The following is a 14,484-nucleotide window of genomic DNA, read 5'->3' as shown; positions in this document are numbered from 1 at the left end:
GTTTGCTCTGTATTTCCCCATCTATCACATACCTCTTCCTTTCAGTGTTTCCCTGAGGAAGCCCTTTACTTCCACAGGGATCATCTAATATTGCATTGGAGGGAGCTGAAAACAAGCACAACAAAGTATCCTCTGTGTGGATGGTTTGCACTGGTCATGGGGAGTCCTTTCTATCACATGCATTTATTTCCATACACTTGACTAGTGATTGTACAATAGTTTGGTCAAAAGCATTGTTCTACATTGCTGATTTGTGGATATATCAGGATGAAGTCATATTTCCCAGTCTTCATCTGAAGAATCCTGAGTGCTGGTGTGTCCTGAATGCTTCTCCTAGATGAAGAGACATTATAAAACCCTTAGGGGAAATATTAAATGATAACCTTGTCCCAGACATTTAGAAAAGACAAAGGATGGAGCAATCAGGCGAGAAAACCAAGCTATGAAAGTGTGGGAAAGGAAGAAGGAGAAGTACACAGGTGGCTTTAAATGTTTTCAATGTCAACCTGTTTTTCTGCTGGAAGGCACCAGACTGACAGTCGGGGAGATGCACTGGAGGAGGGTAGAAAAGGATTTCTGTGTGGTTTTGAATGTCTTTCTTCCCCATTGAGTACTGGGCTAAAACCAAGGCTTGTGAAGTGGGAATATCAATATAACAGAGGGAGAAATAACTCTCAATCAAATTTAGAAAAGAAGAAAAATACATAATTTTAAGATTATTGAAAAGAACAACATGAAGGCAAAAAGAGGCACTAAGAATACGTGCCTTCTACAAGAATAATCAATGGCTTTATGTCCAGCTGGTCTCTCCTTCATCATCACCAAGTGTTTAAATAGGAACATGAACAGTTAATGGCTTGAAAACACAAGTCTGTGGTTACAACCCTATCGCTCTGCTCATTGTGGCTTCACATTGGAGCTGCTGCTCTCAAAACCGAAAGCTTTTTGCTCCTTGTTGTGTATGTTTAATGAAACCAGTGGTTTGCTGTGGCTAAGAGCTGCCATTGCCTTCAATGGTGTTATCATCTGATCATGAGAGCAGAAGAAACACCAAGTGAGGTTCTAGGAAGCAGAAGCAGCAGCCAGCATTGCAATGCGTCTTCCTGCTGGGTCATGATGAGCAGGCAATGAGGTGCCTGGCTTCTGGCATTCCTGCTGAGGAGCTCCTAATGGCTTTAGCTCCCCACTCTCAGCTGGAGCTGCTTTCATTGTAGTTAAAACTGGTTTAAAAGCAACTGAGCAAATGCTGGGTAGGAGCTACCTCCCCTTCTTTGGGTACTTAGTGATTGGATTTGGGAATCATCTCCTATGTCCTTGGGCAAGCACTTATCTCCTTACATTTGAATGCACCATGTCACCCCTATGTGTTTACTGGGTCCATCAGCTCCCTTTAGTGTTGAGGGAGATTTGGTGGTGTTCATGCCTCTCACTGCAAGGCAGACACCTCCATTGCTCCAGCTGAAGAGATCTGAATGAGCTCTGCTGATTGCATTGGCCTGAGTCTCATCTTCTGTAACTGGACTTCAGATCATAAATAGATAAGGAGAGACCCTTGTGTTTGGCTTTTAATGTAAGTCATCAATCTTTAGCCACCTGCAGTGTCAGCATGTGTGTGTAAAGCAGAGACCACAGAGAAAAGCATGCTTGTGTGTGTGATAAGATGTGGGTATTTGATGTGGGATGGGTGATGTTTTGCCCTTTGTTTAGACAAGCTGTGGTATTGAGAATGGCTGGTTTCAGTGGTGTTAGATGCAAGGTGTGTGTTTGATATGTCTACTCTTTATGTATCTGCAACTTACTTATGTAAGTACTACACAAGGGGAAGGAGGAGAATGAGGATGAGGAGATGGCCATTGAGTGTGTGAGCCCTTAGCAATGGGAAACAGCAACTGTCTTCATCCTCCTGCCTGAGGTGGGTGTAGACAACTTCAGCTGGATCTTCTGAACCCATTTGAAGGTGTTAAAGCCCTGGCTCCTGTCAGCTGCTTTTTTCTACAAGGAACAAGTCCCACTCTTCCTTTTGCAAGCAGTAAAAAGCCACCCTGAGGTTATTTAAATTTGGAGGCATATAATGCAAAATGTTGTTTCAAAGGCCAGTTTTGGGTCCAAAATGGGCAGGTGGAATCAGACAGACTTCAAAAAGAGAAAATGCTGAGTCCTGCCTATGAGGAGGACTTGCTCTAAGCACTAAGACAGGCTGGGGGGCACCTTATCAGAGAGGGACAAGGCTCTTGTGTTGTCCACCGAGTTGAAATGAGCCATCAATGTGTCCTTGCATCAAAGGCACCCACCAGCAACATGAGAAGAGCACTGGTGGTGAGTCAAGGGATCTTGTGCAATGAACATCTGAGCACAGGCTGGGGAATGGGGAAGTAAAAGCTGCTTTGGGAAGGGTGGAGGGAGAAGATGAATTGTGCTGAAGAAATGGTCATCTTGCTTGAAAAGAGGCTGATGGAAAGAGTGAAGTGGTAGGGGAAGGAGGAGGAATGCTCATTTCTCAACAGGCAACATGTTGATTTGAAGGTCATCTCATCTTTTTAAGGCCTCCATATTTCAGGTTAACATGAACAGCAGTCATCTCGTGTACATCTATATATACACACATGTTCTTTAAATAGAAGGAAGAACAGAGGAAGAAATATATGCAAGAATAATTCAGATGAGAAGGGGTTGGTTTTTCCCTTTAAGCTACAAGTACATGGAATTGCATTCAGGGATTCTGGTCTCACTTTAATTGACTCAAACATCACTACAGAGTCAGAAAATCACTCCAATTTGATTTCTTAACTATTTAATGCAACACTAATTCTTGTGGCAGATTAAGGCATGATATTATTGTATTTACTTGTCCTTAAATAAGAACAACTCCCACAGACAGCAAAGAAATCATCCCAAACAAGCCTCCTTCTTAAAAAGACTTTGGATGCTTATGGGAAGATGCTTATGTTTTGCAGGACCAATTCTTTCCATAACAGAGCAGCCACAGCTTTAGGATTTAAGCTTTAAGATTATTTTTTTCCATATACGAACTATTGCCTATTATTTTATCAAGATATTATTTTTAATATATTATTTAGGACCTTCAACCATCATGGTTTTCTCTCCCAGGAATTGGGTGCAGTCCTAAAGGAAACCCCAAATCCTGCATTAACCTCATGCACTGTGTGTTCCTGTGAGCTGGGAGAAGTGATTTAACCTCTTTCCATGTTTCATTGTCTCCTGCTGCCAAGAGAGTGGCTGGAGGAAACCACTTGAGTGTGACCACGTTTGTCCTCTTGGGCTTCCCCAACGTGTAGAAGCTGCTCTTTGGAACTGTTTTACTCATCTCCAACACCATGGTGGTGGGGAACCTTATGAAGACCAGCTCTCAGCTTCTACTGAGAGCCATCTACTTCAGCCATCTACTTCTTTCCTCATAGGTAGTGTACTTATTTCTTCCATAGGATGTATCTGAGTGTCTTGCTTTCCTGGATTGGCCTGCTCCATGGAAAGCTGCCACCATGCTGACCTAGAAGCAGAGTGTAACTTCATTCCTTGTGATAAGCAGTCACCCAACTTGGTTCGGGAACAGCCTTCGAAGGCACTGTCTGAGCAGGGTTGGATTTTCCTTCGATGCCATCTGGTGCTGATGACACAGATGCTCCATGCTTCTGGCCATATGTTGTATGCAGATGTGCCCAACTTGTTTCATGGCTCAAAGATTCTCAGTGTGGTCTGGAACTACCTTATCACTTCTTCATTAACTTATATCTGTCCATCCAGGCCAAGCTTATTTTCCATCCCAGCTGCAGCTCACTCGTGATTTCTCATTCCAGTGTTTGGGGGTTGAGTCACATCGGTCAAAGGAGCAGTAGTATCTAATTGTAGGTTTCCACATCTGAATTAGTCACAGAAGGTTCCCCTTATGGAGACAAGGATGCATCTGGGGGCCTTGATTCAGCTTGGCTCTATTTTAAACATGCATATCAGGGATTTCTTCTGGAAAAAGTGGATGGTTCTCTGCATTTGCAGTGAAGAGTGATGGGCAGACACAGCTACAATGTGGGTTGTGTTCAGAGCAGACAGAGGCCATCGCCTGAGGAGTAAGTTTAAGTCTAATGGGAAACATCAGCTCACTGTGCTGATGTGTTGGGGTCCTTCAGAAACCCCACTCAAAAGTGAGGAGGTGCAAGCAGCTTTTCATACAATAATAGAATGGTTTGGGTTGGAAGGGAGCTTAAAGCTCACCCAGTTCCAACACCTGCCATGAGCAGGGACACCTTCCAGTAGAGCAGGTTGCTCCAAGCCCCATCCAACCTGTCCTCAATCATTTCTGTTGGTCAATAATGTCTAATGCAGTAGAGCCTCAAAGCTCAGCATGCATAAATCACTTCCTGGACAGAATAGGAAAGCAAAATGGATGTCGGCAGCATTCTGGCTGTGTGTTTGCTTTTATAAAGGTTGCTAATAGCAGATATTAACTTCCTGACGAGGGGTTTCTATTCTGCATGGATGGATAGGAAATTATTGCCTAGAAGATACTAGTGTTGGTTTGCTCTTTTTAGAGCCATAAGAAAGGAACTTTTCCACATAAACCTGTGCCTAAAGGGGTTTCAGGAAACATGGAGAGGGGCTTAGGACAGGTGCCTGCAGGGACAGGCCAAGGGGAATGGCTTTAACCTGCCAGAGGGGAGACTGAGATGAGCTCTTAGGCAGAAGCTCTTCCCTGGGAGGGTGCTGAGGCGCTGGCACAGGGTGCCCAGAGAAGCTGTGGCTGCCCCATCCCTGGCAGTGTTCAAGGGCAGGTTGGACACAGGGGCTTGGAGCAAGCTGCTCCAGTGGAAGGGGTCCCTGCCCGTGGCAGGGGTTGGAGCTGGAGGAGCTTTAAGGGCCCTTTCAACACAAACCAGGCTGGGATTCTATGAACCTTTCCCATGAAATTGTCCTTAATACACAAACATGCCTTACACACTGACCCTCCAACTCCTTGGCTTTGGCCATGAGCCATCTCTGTCAAGCAAGGCAGCTGTAGAAGTGAACTTTGTTGGTAACAAAGAAGAAAGTTTCTTTCTTGTTATCCCCAGCTAATTATCTCTGATGGCTTGTTATGAAGAATGAGGGAAGTCACATCCAAGTTTTCTGAGAAGCTTTTGTGGTGATGAGGAAACTTCCTTGGTAAACCCCAGAAGGTCTTGTTAAAGCTGATGACTCCTGGAAGGGTGCTTGGTCCCCAGGGACCACTTCTTGCTTTGGCAAAGTGAGCAGCATCACTTGTGATGGAAATAGCTGTGAGTGCTTGTATTGTGAAAGCCTGGATTTTGGGCCTGCTGGAGGGCTTTCTGTGCCCATGCAAGCTTGGTCCTACTCTCTCTTTAAAGACACATCCCTGTCTTCATGACATGTGCAGATCATGTGGTTCTTGCTAATGGGTTGCTTTGTCCCTTCCTGCTTTTGACCCCTAATAAAGGGAGCTGGGGAAGCTCATTGCATTTCTCTTCACTTTTCAGCCTCCTCAAGGACACTTCATACATTGAATTTCTTGTGATTAGTTGTCTTGGGATGGATTTATTTGTGTCTCTCTTTAGTTCTTTAACTGTTAAAAATGTTCTTAAACTGTTAAACTGAGGCAAGTTGTAGTCCACTACATCCATCCTCCATGTCTGCCTGGCTTTCATAAATGTGATTTTCCTACCATTATGAATTTGGGATTGGAGAATAAACATGGGAATGGGGTCACCTGACTCAACATCTAAAATTCCTTGCCTAGTTATGAGATAGTCAGGACCCTTCTAGAACGGATGGGAATAAGAGGATGTTTTATTACATCCTAGGACAGCTGGTGAGGATGGATGTGGTCCAGAGCAGGTCTGAACATCAGAAGGATTTGTACCATGCACCCTCTCTCCATGGTATGTGCGTCTCTGAATAGCTTTCTCTGGATTAAATGAATTCCAGTCAGGATGTGAAGGCCTCCTAGAGGTCAAACTGCATCAGCTGCCCCCTCAAACCTATTTTCAGTTTGTTTTAATCCAAAAGACAGGACAAGAGGAAACGGCCTCAAGCTGCACAAGGGCAGGTTTAGATGGAGCTGAGGAACAATTCCTTCCCCAAAGGGTGCTCAGGCATTGGAACAGGCTGCCCAGGGCAGGGCTGCAGTCATCATCCCTACAAGTGTTCACACACTGTGTAGATGTGGCCCTCAGTGCCATGGTCAGTGGTGGCCTTGGCAGTGCTGGGGTAAGGGTTGGACTGGGTGAGCCTGAAGAATTTTCCAACCTGGTTGATTTAATGAGTCTAAAAGGAGGTACAGAAACACACCTTCACTGAGCACAGGTGGGGACACAAAACTCTGATTTAATGACTCAACTTTTATTTACCTAAATTTGAAGAAGATGAAACTACCGCAGATCTCATAATCCTTCCTCCCAACAGTCTTGAAAGCTTTGTTTTAGTTTTCCTTTCAGTTGGACTAAAACTTTATAAAGGAAAAGGAAAAGATAATTGAAGAACTAAGAAACCCCTTTTTCTGCATGTTTTCCTGTAAGCGGTGGTGGAAACTACCAGTTAAGTTGCAGGGAAGGATACAGATGCAGTGAAATGCTCCAGGTCAGGTTTGGTTGCCCTCATATAGATATGTGGTGCTATTTGCTCTGTCCTGAAGGGCCCAGGACATTGCCATGCCCTCGACATGTACATCATGCAACTTTCAGAAGGGTTTGGCTGCTTTGGAGCAACATCTGAAAGCTCAGAGGGAGACCGAGGGGCCCCTCCATGGTGTTAATAGTCAATGTTCAGGCAACTGAAGTCAGTCCCAGTTGCCTTTCTGCTTCCTGACATGGGTTCATCTAATCTGACCTGCTCTACCTGTGCTCATGTGTGTATTTCATTGGGATAATAGTCTAGGACTATGGAATTGTGTGTCTGTGGTGCTGGCATCATCGTGAAGAAATAACTTGGACAGCTCAGGAAGAGGCACACGTTACTTCATGACTTCTGGTTGCCCAAAGCAGTGGTAAGTGCTCCATTCCTGGCAGCGTTCAAGGGCAGGTTGGAAACAGGGGCTTGGAGCAAGCTGCTGTAGTGGAAGGTGTCCCTGCCCGTCACTGGGGGTTGGGACTGGATGATCTTAAGGTACTTTTGAGCCCAAAGCTGTCCATGATTCTCTGACACATGTAGCTCCTGCTGAGCTACTTTTTTGGGCATGAGTAATGAATGTTTAATTCAGATAAAGCACAGTGCAAAGGTGATGTGCAACAATCCCAACTGCTGCTAACATCCCATTTTATCGCAGATATATATTGCATATGGGGAGAGGTGGGAAGGAGAGGAGGTCTGTCTGCACAGTGCCATCTCCTGTCCCTCATGATGCACTTCAAGATCAGGAGAGCTTATGCTCCTGCATGGACTGTGATAAGTAACAAAGCAAGGCACAAGCAAGACAAGGTCTGTGCGCTTCTTGCTGTGTGCATCATTAGGGACATAACCCCTGGGTTTCTTCTGTTAGGAGGCTGTCTGTCTCTTCAGCAGTGTCTTCAGTGCCTCCTTCACCTCCTGGCTCCTTAGGCTGTAGATGAAGGGGTTCAGCTTGGGAGTCACCACCATGTAAAGCGCAGAGACCACCTTGTGCCTCTCCAGCACATAGGAGGAGCTGGGCCGAGTGTAAATGAAGAGGATGGAGCCATAGGAAAGGGTGATGGTGGTGAGGTGGGTGGCAGAGGTGGAGAAGGCTTTGCACTGCCCCTCAGTTGAGCACATCCTCAGGATAACAACCGGGATGGAGATGTAGGACCTGAGGATGAGTGCAGAAGGGAGGGTGGTGTTGAAGGTCAGGATGAAGTAGAGGAGGGACTGGTAGCTGTCTGTCACATCACAGGAGAGCTTCGCCAGTGGAGCAGGTCGCAGAAGAGGTCATTGATGATGCTGGAGTCACAAAAGCTGGGAGTGAACGTGTAGCTGGCAATGAGGGTAGAGTTGACAAAGCCACTGAGGCAGGAGGTGACCACCAGCCCTATGCAGAGCTTCTTGGTCATGGCAGCAACATAGAGCAGTGGGTTGGAGATGGCCACGTACCTGTCATAGGCCATCGCTGCCAGCAGGTAGCTCTCGGTGCAGGCCAAGCCACTGCAGACAAAGAACTGAGCAGCACACCCAGCAAATGAGGTGCTCTTGTCCTCAGAGATGCAGTTTAGAAGGATCTTGGGGGTGTAGACAGAGGAATACCAGAGGTCCAGGAAGGACAAATTGCCAGTGAAAAAGTCCATTGGGGTATGGAGGCGTGAGCTATGGCATATCACCACTATGAGGGTGATGTTGCTCATGAGGGTGGTGATGCAGGCTAAGGTGAACACCATGAACAAGAGAAGCTGCAGCTTTGGGTCAGTGGTGAGCCCCAGGAGGATGAAGCTGGTGACTGAACTGTGGTTCCTCTCTTCCATGGTGAAGCAACTGGAGGCATGGATCCCAGTGGCTATTTCATAGCTGCAGTGTGGGGTCTTGATCATGGGTTAAGAGAAGGGCTTCCGTCGTGCTGGCATTGCTCTCTGTATCATAGCACAGCTGTACACACGAAAGAGAAAAGCAGAGTAAATTTCACATTGAGTGTGATAGGGGGCCTGAATTAATAACCCAGTGTTAAACCTGTTATTCTTCTGATAATCTTCAATCTCTTCAGTTAATGATAAGTATTTGTCTAAAAGTGCAGCTGGTGTTTAATGTAAACTTGTGTAAGAAAGGAAAGAACATCAGATAAGTGGAACTGGTGGTCAAAGCTTCTGCTTGCAACACCATACACGCGGTGAAGATCTGGCTGAGACTGGAACTACAGTTTGAACCTAAGCCAAGAGACTAGTAAGCATGCGTACAAGACAAAGGTGAGAAGCTCAAGAGTGAGGAAGACTTGTTTACTTTATCTCGAGACCCCTGCCCACGACCACCAGGAGGCGCTGCGCAGGGGTGAAGGAAGCTTTAGCTCATTATAATATGAAGCGGGAAAAGGGTATGAATATGTATAGGCATATCATGTAACCTACTGCATATGTAACACTATAGAGAATAAATGTAGAGGGAAAATGATGCTGGGGTGCGCATGCCTTTGGAGGAACTATCCCCCATGTACCTCAGCTGAATAAAGCATACCTACTTCACAACTTTAACGAGTTGTGGAGTCAATCCGCACATCAAGAGAATCTGCACTGCTATGGTTTGGTCGTGCTGTTTTATTGGAGAATGATGGAATGGTTTGGAAAGGACCCTAAAGCTCATCCAGTTCAAACCCCCTGTCCAAGGCAGGGCACCTTCTATTAGAGCATGTTGCTCCAAACCCCATCCAAGCTGGCCTTGAAGGCATTCTTGCATTCCCTGACTTCTATGAATATGAGATCTCAATCTGGTTGTCACATTAAATTGCTCATACATTAAGACTCTTTAAATTGAATTTCACATGGGGAAACTGGAGATGGAGGCTGATTACAAAAGCTCATCCAGTTCCTACTCGCTGCCAAAGAGAGGGGCACCTACTAGAGCAGATTGCTCCAAGTCCCATCCAAGTCAGCCTTGAACACTTCCTTGCATTCCCTGGCTTCTATGAATAGGAAATGTCAGTCTCTTTGTCACATTTAATTGCTTGTACATTAAGACTCTTTAATTTGAATTTCATGTGGTGGAACTGGAGGTAGAGGCTGAAGACAAATGCATGGAGGGTCACTTTCTGTTACAGCCCAACACAGTTTGATTAGATTCATTGTCATCAGTCCTACCACTAAAAGCATTGTCTCATTGAGTTTTCTCTTTTGCATGAGCAAACACTGAAGGGTTGGAGGTGCAATTAAAAGCCTTAATTACAAGTGTATGTATGTTAGGACTTCTGGTTTTAGGCACATTATTGAAAACAGCCGTTATTCAGCGCTAGTGTGTTTGCACAGCTGAGTACAGGCACAGAAGCTGGAATTCATCTCACCCAACATTGCCAGCCTAAAAATGAATGACTTCAGCTCTTCCATAGCCAATGGAAGTGATAGATTCTTCCACAGGAAGACCAGAAAATGAGCTGCGGCTTGCTGCTTCTTTGCAACTTCATCTATGCTCCAGGCTTGAAGGGCCCTCTCTCAATTGCCTCTTGTGCTGGCTGCTCCTCAGTGGGCTTGATGATTTTCTTATCTGGCCTCATATGTTGATTCTAATGTTTGTCGTCGGGTACCACAAGGGGTGAGCAGAGAGATGAGGAGACAAAGAAAAGAAAGATGACTCCCCTTTGTTGCAGAATGACACTAAGAGCAGGACCATGGAGCCCTGGAGGACTGTGCGAGCAAGGCAGGGGGTGGCCCCCACAGGTAACCGGAGACCGGACATGGGAGGAGAATGTGGAGGAAGCTGTGTGGGGCTAACCAATACTGTTGTGCCAAGGAGGAGTGGCTGAATACCACTCCTATATATGTGTGAACTGCGTCACAAATAAAGTAGAAGTTGCTTATCACCCATATTGGGTTGGCCTGTCTGCTTCTCCTTACCTCTTACAAATGGCGCCCGAACAGGGACGTGGACTACAGGGCCCTGGTCACTGGGGACCCGGATACAGGGCCCCGACTAGCAGGGACCCGGATTACAGGGCCCCGACTAGCGGGGACCCGGATTACAGGGCCCCGGTTAATGGGGACCCGGGTTACAGGGCCCCGGTTAACAGAGACCCGTATTACAGGGCCCCAGTTAACGGGGACCCGGATTACAGGGCCCCGGTTAACGCAGACCCGGATTACAGGGCCCCAGTTAGTGGGGGCCCAGAATACAGGGCCCTGAATATCAGGGACCCGGAACGGCGAGTGAGAGGCGCCGGTGGCAGCGGCCGGGGAGCGTGGGCAATGCTGCTGCGGTGGCATGACGGACCTGGGTGCTTGGACTGACTGAAAGGAGTCCGCCGCTGGGGCGAACCAGACACTGCTGTGTCGGGAGGCCGATCTGGAGACCGAGGTTACAGGACGACCCAGAAGAAGACGATCCGGAAAAGTCCGGCCATGAAAATGGACCGAGAGGTAGCCCTGGACTTACTACAGTGCTTTTTATAAAAGAGGGGAATTGAGCCCTGAACTTATTACAGTGCTTTTTATAAAAGCGGGGAATTGAGCCCTGAACTTATTACAGTGCTTTTTATAAAAGCGGGGAATTGAGCCCTGAACTTTTTACAGTGCTTTTTATAAAAGCGGGGAATTGAGCCTGAGACTCTAAAGCAGCTAGCAGGTCTAGTGGCTAGGGAAGGCTAAGGGATTTTTGTAGATCCTAATACAGTTTTTGAGGAGAGTGAGTGGCAAAGTTTGGTGATGAACTATTTGACTCAGTGCTTAATGATGATAAAACGGCAAAGAAACTCAGTAAACCATGGAGAGAAGTAATGAACTGTATAAAAAGATACAAGACGGAAAAGAAAACTGCTGCGGTAGCAACAGAGAAACTAGGAACAGACGTCCCCGGTTGGTTGAAGCCGGGGGAAGATTACAACTCGTTTCCCCCAACTCACTGGAGCACAGGGTTTCCCCCCCTTCCTTTTCTCCCCCTCCTTCATCAGAAGGTGCCGCGGAGGAGGTGTAACCCCCTGCTCCCCCACCACCCCAGTTCCGAAAGTAGGGACTTTGAAAAGGACAGAGAAAGTGTATTAGAAGGTATACGCATGATAAATGTCGAGGAATCCGAAAGAAAGAGGGCGGTGCCTCGGCACCGGATCGATTGCAGCGCCATTTTGAAGCACGCAGTAGAAAATAGAGATCATGCACTAGCGGGAGATTTAAAGGAACTGCGAGCCTCTCCAACCCACTCTGCCCTAGAGTGAAAAAATTTTTAACTCAGTTATGGAGGAGCCAGGTCTGCAGATGGCTACATACCGAACGGGAGACATCTGATAAGAAAGACACAGCTGCGAGCAACGGAGACCCTGAGTTCGGCGCAGGATCAGCCCCCGAATCCCCTGAATCCGAGCCAGATTTATATCCTCTGCTTCCAGACCCTGACTCTTCGTCTCCCGGGTGGGTCTGCTCAGACTTACTGGCCCTGGAGACGCTCAGTTGTAACAATGGGTAACCAAGGATGCAATCATTACTGGGGAATTTTCTGCAATGGGCATCTTTGCATATCCTGTGTTTACTACACAGCAGGGGGCTAAAGAGTGAGAAGCTCTTGATCTCAAAATAGTTAAGGAGGCCTGACAAACAGTGACCACGTATGGGTTAAAATCCTCTTATACTCAAGCTGCATATGTTATGATTTTTCTTGCAATTGACAGGGGGAGCCCATACAGTTTCTCTGTGATACTCATGTACTAGAAGTTGGTAAATATAAGTATGTCCAGGTTTCTATCAACCCTTGGAGAACTTTGTAGATACTGCTGGCCACTTCTTCCAGCGCAGGCTGGCCACCTGTGTCGGAATGAGTGTGCATTTTGGTCAGTATAAAAGCCCAAGCCTGATGCGATGTGGGGGAGGCAGAGGCTCTGCGGGGACGCCTGCTAAGGTTGAGCCTGCCACCTCGCACTGCAATGATGCTTCTCGGAGCCGTTTTTCTGTTAGTCTCCACAGGGTCCTTGTGCCACGTTGTGTACGTGGGACTGTAGTGGGAGTAATGATTGTCTGGATTTTGTGCTTCAAATATTGTAGTTGTGTGGAGCGTGCTTGTGGGATCCCATACATGTGTGTGTGTGTTGAGGGCAGATGGTGTTCTGTGTATTTTTTGTTGATGGGTTCATGTAAAAGTTTTTAACCGGTAGCAGTTTAACATTTCGGGCAAGAAAGGGTTAATGCAAAAGTGCGGTTGCCGACAGGTATTTATGGTTGGTGCTGAAGCAGGCAGGCGGCTGTAGCTGCTGCCGAGGAGGCTGGCTTCTGTAGCTGTGCAAAGCAGCGTGAGCGACTTTTGGAAAAAGAAAACAAAAAACCAAAGCTGACCTCCGATTCAGCTCCCGTTGCTCCACCGGCAGAACGGCCAGGATGGACGCCAGACCTGAGGAGTGAGGAGAAAAAAAAAAAAAAAGAGGCAAAGATGCAGCAAACTCCTCACTGGTTATCAATGTGCAGTTTAACCTGTCTGCTTCTCAAAAATGGATAACCTGGAGGAGGGGGTATATTTGTGTCCTCCTGCCTACAGGTCCATGGCGACTGCCTGCAAAGTTTGTCAAGCCTTGCCATGAGCTGGACACCTGATGCCTCAGCTACAGGAGCTGACCGTGAATACCCCAAGCAGAATGAGATAGAGGAAGAGAAAAACGAATGATTGCAAAACATCACTTGGGGGCAACTGAAAAGTAACATCCTGAATATGTGTGCTTGTGAAGTAGCTATTATTAGAGGCTGTGATTGGAGATATGATCTAGGCTAAATCCCCTGTTCAAGTAGAGTCATCGAAACCATATATAAAACAAAAAGGGGGAGATGTGGAGACAGTGTTCTGACAGGAGAATGGATAATTGGTACATAAACTCTGAAAATCCTGAAAGATGCAGCAAGGCCATGAGAGGCCCGAAGAAGCTTAAGCAAGCAAGATAAGAAGAAGCTGGAATTCACTGAGGTAATGAGAACTGTGCACTGTTGGCAAGCTTTCGAGGTCAAGTTCTCACACCTGTGCTTAACCAATTATATGTTAGTCACTAAGGGTCTTCAAGACATGTATCCAATCATAATATGCCAAATCACTGTAAGTGCATGTAAGAAATAGTATATAAGGAGTTAAGGCTTTGTAATAAATTTGGCAATCGCTTGATCGCATTGATCGTCTCTGCGTTGTCCACGACCCCCGCGTCAACAGGTCACCAAGATCTTCTGTTGGCTCTTTGCAGCCAAACTTGTGTGCTATGGTTTTAGAGCAATGAATTGAAGATGGGTGGAAAGCTGGATCATTGCCTGTGGTGCTAGGATTGCTGATGGACTCTGGTACCAGCTCTTATCAGTGACTTTGCCCTCAGCTCCCTGCCCTGATAATATCAACCATGGCTTCTATGAAGCTCTCCTTTCTGCCTTGCCTTTCCAGCATAATGGGTGGAAAAAGGCAAATGTTATCATCAAGGAGAGCTCGAAGACTGGGGCTGCCTCCATCTATACTGAGGTTAAGAACCAAATCCCCCAGAAAGCCCTCTCCAGGCAGAGGAAGGACGGGAGGGTGACCATGAGGAGCCAGCATGGATGTACCAAGGATTAGTAATGCCTGACCAACCTGAGTTCCTTGGATGATGCGAACACTGGTGTTTGCATGGACAAGAAGTAGTGGACAGCATTTACCTCACCGTTAGCAAGGTCACCACAATCATCTCTTGGCTCTTTGCAAATCAAAATTGTGAGCTTTGGTTTCAGTATAAGCAACTGAAGATGGGTGGAAAGCTGGTTCATTGCACATGGTGCCTGACATCGCTGATGGACCCTGAAACCAGTTCCCATCGGTGAGGTTCCCCGCAAATCCCTGCCGTGGTTTAGCGTGAGGTGTCCCTTGCCCATGGCAGGGGGGTTGGAACTAGATGATCTTAAGGTCCTTTCCAAC

General features: G+C 46.7%; 1 pseudogene; it reads right to left on the bottom strand.

The window, feature by feature from the left end:
- Positions 1 to 7,479: 7,479 nt before the first annotated feature.
- LOC133283047 (olfactory receptor 9G19-like) lies at positions 7,480 to 8,414 on the bottom strand (annotated as a pseudogene).
- Between the last annotated feature and the right edge of the window lie 6,070 nt (positions 8,415 to 14,484).

The sequence above is a fragment of the Pezoporus flaviventris genome, unplaced genomic scaffold, assembly GCF_033815535.1.
Source record: "Pezoporus flaviventris isolate CSIRO_AGI_PZ_B2104156 unplaced genomic scaffold, CSIRO_AGI_Pfla_v1 ptg000149l, whole genome shotgun sequence".
NCBI classification, from domain to species: domain Eukaryota; kingdom Metazoa; phylum Chordata; class Aves; order Psittaciformes; family Psittacidae; genus Pezoporus; species Pezoporus flaviventris.
This window is presented reverse-complemented; position numbering and strand designations above follow the sequence as displayed.